General features: G+C 40.8%; 1 protein-coding gene across 3 annotated transcripts in view; it reads right to left on the reverse strand.

Annotated features, from left to right (window-relative positions):
* LOC111265788 (VIP36-like protein) overlaps nt 1-2,434 on the reverse strand; it is an 11,036-nt gene extending 8,602 nt beyond the window's left edge. Inside the window, exons 1-2 of one of the 3 annotated variants that reach the window (XM_022842710.2) lie at nt 2,418-2,434; nt 172-272 (exon numbers count right to left, since the gene is read on the reverse strand). The gene's annotated coding sequence lies outside the window, so the exon portion shown is untranslated. Of the gene's footprint in view, nt 1-171; nt 273-451; nt 796-2,417 lie in introns of those variants that run through there. The other 2 variants (XM_022842707.2, XM_022842706.2) reach the window with 2 other exon arrangements.
* Nucleotides 2,435-6,460: the final 4,026 nt, after the last annotated feature.

The raw sequence follows: 6,460 nt of genomic DNA on the forward strand, positions 1-6,460 counted from the left end.
ATATACCTATTCGTTATTAAATGCATGCTTGGAGACAGCTAGTGAGTTAACTGACTTAAATGAAACATCACTATTTCAATTTATTTTCGGCAGGAAAAAACTCTGTCCTTTTTTTGTTCGTATCCTCAACAAGCATGGAATTAATGAACGACGCGTATTAGGATGACGTACCTCAAGCTCGTAGCGGGTTCACTGAACTGCTACGTTTATTTTGTGCAAATATTCTTTTCAGGTTACTTCTTCTCAGCCGTTCTTGTGTTGAGTCGTCACACCTACAATTGATCTTTTTACCTCCAGTTAAAAGCAGTTAAATAGGAACTGTTGATGTGATCAGGACGACTGTCGTTAATTCTGCGGGACTCCGTTGCAAGGTCTCTTTACATTATCGTTTTGTTGGGCTTTTTTTTGTTGCCCTTGTAACAATATTTATGTTTTTCGAAAAGGCAATTACCTTCTACACTAGACCGTACTTTCGTGGACTACTCCAATTTCTACTTTTCAACGAAAACTAAGATGAGGTTGGTTAGCAGCTATTCTGAAGCTCTGTCACTACTAAGCATCGACACGATTCCCTACTGTACAATGAAGAGCTTCCGGCTTCAATAGACTTTTTTGACTAATGACAACATACATATATTCTTATTAGGTGAAATAGCATAACGGCGTACAACTTTAAACTCCTGGAAATACTTCTTGCTTGAACGTTTGCACACACATATAGCCGGTGTCAATAATCACCGAATAGAAAACAGTCTTTTTAAGAAAGGGAAAACCCCCAACCCGATGACTGGGTGTCGCCATCTTGCCTAGCTGGAACTCTACCAACTTCGATTGCACAGCAAGAGGCTATATTTATTCTTAATAAAACAAAGAAAAAATATAATATATTGTTGACTACAGGCAATCGCAACCTCGACAGGCGTGTGCCACGTAATGAATACTATAAATATGTTACATAATATTTTAGTACTCGAAACTTAGGTGTAATTGTTGTAAACAGATGTTGTGAATTTGAAATTGCCGCTCTGTAAGGTACCACAAGAGTACCACAGAATTTGACGTTCACTGAGGAAACGATTGGCAAGGAAGGGCGCGAACGACCTCGGTACTACAACAAGGCCTGGCTGAGGCGAACAAGTACCTAAAGACAATTTTGGTTTACGTCCGAGCCATATGTTTAGAAAAATTTCTTGCTTTACACTTGTGTAAAAAAATCTAAGAAGGCGATTCACTTGATAGTGTAACTGAGCAATTCTTTTGGACTTTATCCATTATCGCCGATATCTATGTAATGTACGTATCATCATAAAAAGGGCTCTCGAAATAAAGTATAGCGGTTCCTTCTTCAGCCAAAGGCCGTAACCGTTTTTTTGCTTGATCAGTTATCACTTAGGTTTCCTTGAAAACTATATTAATCATGTTCATTTGGATTGATATTAAACTATTTTTTGCATTTTTAAAATAGCGTTCAATGAGAGGATAACTCTGTCCGTCCTCAGTGCAGAAAAGAAGAATTGCAAAAACATGTGATGTGTTAATAAAAGTAGGGAACTCGAAAAACTGAGGAACACTCAGCACCGGAAATTAAGTGAAGCACAAGGTCTGGACCGTCTATAAAGTAACAGCTCTGCCAACTAAACCTCTCAAATTAGAAAAGCTTAATGGAGCCTTGTTTTATTGACATCTTTTTTACGCAAAATCGCTTTCGTATAAGGTACCGCAAAACATAAAAACATTTGATATCTAAGACGCTGCAGAAGGTGATTCTCTTAAAAAAACTGGAAAAAGTAAAGCAATAGCGATTGCAAAACTAGATGAGGTATTTTACTACTAATGCATTTGGGGTAATACTATACTTTAATCTCACACTTAGCCTTTTTAAAAAATTCGATTCCCTAATGGATCTGCAAAATTCGACATTTCATCTTAAAAGAAAAAAACGAAGAAAATATTTCTCACAATAGGTTAAGATTTTTTCCATAGATATATGAAGACGATGTTAAAAATGGTTTTCCTAACCCCTCCTGCAGATCACTTGCTAGTACAATTGATGAGATTGAGGTCGAAAATGGCCTTTCTCAAGTCAGGTAAATGGAATCGCAATTTTTTTGTTACTTCTTAAGCATATAAATCATTAGAATTTTGTTGCAAAGGATCTTTCAAAATAAGCAAAACTGTTCTACTCAAGTCTTTTTTAGCCTCCATTTCTTCAGGATTATTGTTTATAAAACAATTTTCAATACTTTTAAGTATTTTTTAATCGACTGTTACTTAAGTTTTAATTGTTAAAGCGCTGTGTTTCCACAACTTTCAAATTTTCGCAACTTATCAGATGGTTTACTACTGAATGAATTTTTTTAACAAACTGAACACGTCACTAGAACTGGATCAAATGATGTTAGTACCGATGTTTTTACCGATTCAGGATAATGAAATTGGCTAACGCCTTAAGTTGGTTCAAAAGTGCCAACGGTATAGACTTTCCGAAACGTGGTACCTCTCCGCGGTCAGTATTGTTTTGTCAGTTGCATGTCTCTTGTGCTTTGCCAAGCTTGCGGCACCAACAGCAGGTGTACTCCCTGCTACTAAATAAAGAACAGGAGTAGAGAGGCTGGCTAATTGTTTCTTCGTTAGTGCTGGTATTTTGTTGTCATGGGCTATGCATACGTCCGTCCGCCCGTCCGTCCGGTTATCCGTAGTTTGACTGCGTTGTAGGACGAGCTATAGAGAAGTATGAGGCGGTGCGGTATCTTTGTGACTCCTCGTATTACAACTGTAAGTTAAGCCGACGTGCAGTTGTCTGTGATCATTATACTATCGATACCGTTGCCGTTCCCGTTGTCGTAAGAGAAGGGAGTACGTAGGTTTATGCTGCTCGGCATTAACATCAGCCGTATCAGCATCATCAGCAGCAGCAGCACCGGGACGAAACTGTTGTGCAGTCGCCTGCTGCTGCGGCCGCCTATTATTGTGATTGTTGTTGTTGTGTTCTAGCAGTCAGCGGACAGCAGCGGTGATGCCGCTGCTGCTCCTTGTTCTTATGCTGCTACTATAGGAGGTCGACGGAACTGAATCGAGTGTGTAACTGACTGACTGGCTGGCTGACAAACAGAGTTGCTGCCGGTTGCTTGATTGCCCTCGGTGGCCGCCATTCATACTAGCAACAGCATTACCGTGCCCGTTTTACCTACGAGCCGATCGATATCTTCATTGTCACTATTTCTACGATAGCTTCGTTTCCTACTGCTGCTGAATTTACTCATTGTTAGAAAATGTAACAGCCATCATGGCAAGGAAAACATTTATAGAAAAAGAAAAACAAGGGTGCCAGACGGCAAAAAAGCCAACTTGTTCTCCTTTGTTTTTTTAGCTCGTGCTTGCATTACTAATGATGATGCTACCGCCATCGTTGCTACTGTCATTGCTGTATATTAATTGATTGACTACGTTGAAATTGTTTACAGTTTGCTACTTGGCTAGCTGGCTAAGCAAGTCTTTGTCTCTGGTGTATGGTGCTGTGATTGATTCTGTCGTTCTGCTGAACGATATCAAGACTACAACTGCTGAAGCTGAGCTGTTACTATGAAGCCAACGAACGGCAACAGCAGTCGAGTGGTACAAACGGGATGAGCTACAGTCGTCCGTTCCGTGTCGTCCGTTCATATCCGTGCCGCCGTCACGCCAAAACAGCCGCCAGTAGCTAGAGAGACCGGACAAAAGCAGTAGCGAGGGAGCTAGATTAGCTGCTAAAATGAGACTCACCTGTGATGGTTTTTTATAGTGCTGGTATTACTTTGATACATTGTGAAGTTGTAGAGTAAGTTGGAAAACGGAAGCTTGGCGTCACTTGAATTGCCGCAACCATTCATCTTCAAAAGACCTCCTTTGAGGATTAACGAGAAAGGAAGTAACTGATACAGCATGACAGCTTTGTTTTCTTGGCGGTCCTCGGTTAAGACAAGTTGTGTGCGTCTGATGTTGGGAATAAGTTGTGCCGCGACTGCTGCTGCTGCTGCCGCTCGTCAATAGGGAAAAGGCCGAAAGGAGAAAAGTGAGGCGGAGGAAAAAACTCAAACGCCGACAAAGGTCGTCCTTTTAGAGGTGTACGCATGTTTAAGAGATCTGTCGCGTTCAACTCGTAATATACAGTGTACTTACCACACTATAACCATTCCACCCAATTCTATTTGTTTATACGTGAAGACACCAAGGTTGGATTATCACATGTGTTTGACTGCATCATTAATTAGTATACTGATACAGTAAAAGACAATATTCGGTTAATTTCGGCTTTTCGGTTAATGTATGTTTGTCAGCGTTCAATCTTGCCCCGTATGCATCGCTTCATTCATTGTTTGGTCGTTTTTCACTCGTCGTTCTACTCATGTCAGCGCTTGTGGTCTGTGCTGACTGCCAACGTTTGAACGAGCAAGATACAACAGGCTAACGGGCCGACTGACTGAGAGAGGAAAAATCTGAAAGGATCGTGAGTGATCATGACGATAGTGGCAGAAGTGGCCTGGCGCTATCAGCGCTAGGTCTAATTCTCGCCCGTTGCGAAATGTACTGAAATATAAGAACGGTTGTCGCTGCTGTTCTCGTTCCCATCGTTTCGATCGCTATGGTCATAAAACCAGATAATCGTCCATCATCGTCATCGTCGCCACCACCATCATTACAGTGGTTATCGACATCATATATGCTAAAGTACTATCGTCAATCGACAAAAAGCGGAGAAAGGAGCAGTGGTCCACTTGGCTATTAGTTACCTATTACGATTAACATAACAATACCTGAAGCGCTGTCCGGTGAGTGATTCGGTCACTGGGTTATACCATTTAGCGGGCAAAGTTTAAAAAAGACATGCAAACTGAACAGCTCATTGTAAGTCATAAGCAGTAGCTGAAATGTACAAATACGAAATGTTTCTGTGACTGTGGATGTTCACACATATTAATGTAGCATAGCTTCTGCAGGCAACCTGGACGAAAAAATTTTAAGCGCCGAGTATATCTCATGAAATTTGGCTAACTTTATGCTGTGCAGCTCCGCATCCTGCTAAACCTTTGCTCGTTTTCATGCGGCTTACGGTGCGTGTGACTGTTGGCAGCACTAGTACTGCTAAAATAACTGCTGCGAAAGTGGTAACGAATAATAGCGCCTTTAAGGTTGATCAATCATCGAATCTTCACAAAATAATAATAATAATAATAACAAGAACAACGCTGCCGCTCGATGAAGTTGATCAATTTCGTTCCTTCGTCATTCTTGTTCATCGTTTTCTGATTTGTACGATCCGGGCGCCCAAATATTCGATTCTACTTCTACTGAGCCAAATTGAAATCAACGCAACTTGAACTCATCGTTCGATTTTGACAGAGACAACATTGATTCTGCTTTAGAGTAAAATTACTACAACTATCCCTCGTTCATCGCCTAACCGGTTTATAGCAGCAAAATTGGTCACTTACCAGTACTAAAGTTTATGGAGGTCACGGTTTCAAACTCATGCGCCATTAAGATCAGCTGTGCTCCAGCAACAGGAGCAATGGGTTAGACCACTAACTAGAATAATAATATAAAGTGCGAAAACAAGTATAAAGTACACATACACGAACCTATCTAGCGACCTCTATTTAGTAGGGTGAAGTGTCTGCAGCTGGTACTTCAAATACCTTGAATCTATGCATTGCACAGCACTACCACTGCGTCTACTATTAATCCATTCAAGAATTTTGATTGGCAGCTTCAACAGCAAGTAGAAACTGAACAAATAAATGGCTAGAGGGAAGTTCCTTTGCAAAATGTGTAGGCGATATGATCCATCGATTGGATTCGACTGCTCAACGGATCAACTAATCGTCGCTAACTGATTTATCGTTCCATCAACTAATCGAAAGCGTCACCGTCAATTATACAAGTAAGCATCAAACTCTCCGAATTTATCGATCATCAGCTCCTCGCTAATGTCGCTTTGTACAAACGACTATAGCAACAAGATTCACAACGAGATCGATACCGGCAAGTGTGATGCCCATTACCGTAGGTTACCCAATTTTATAAGAAAGTCGTACGCACACTTATGGCAACTCTTTGATTGATTTTGAGTTTTCAACGGTTTCACAAACAACAAAAAAAGAGTGCTAAGTTAAGCACCCTTTATGCAGTAAAAGCAATCTGTTGCAGTTCTGAAGATCGATATATTATAATGTGTTCATATTCGCTGATGACTGAGTATATGATACGTATTCAGCTAGTAGTAAATATCCATCGAGCATTCAACTGACATTCACCATCTTTTACCTCATCTTAGGTTCACGCTTAGTCTATGTTTCTCTGTGGCGCAATTGTTATTAAGAAGTGTCTTCGGCGTTACAGTGCTAGTGGTTGTGGTTTTAGCAGCAGTGATTGTGTGTGGGTGTATCCTTCCATTGCAGCGGCTGGTATCGCTGTGGGAGGC

Source organism: Varroa jacobsoni, unplaced genomic scaffold, assembly GCF_002532875.2.
Source record: "Varroa jacobsoni isolate VJ856 unplaced genomic scaffold, vjacob_1.0 scaffold_1010, whole genome shotgun sequence".
Classification (NCBI taxonomy): Eukaryota; Metazoa; Arthropoda; class Arachnida; order Mesostigmata; family Varroidae; genus Varroa; species Varroa jacobsoni.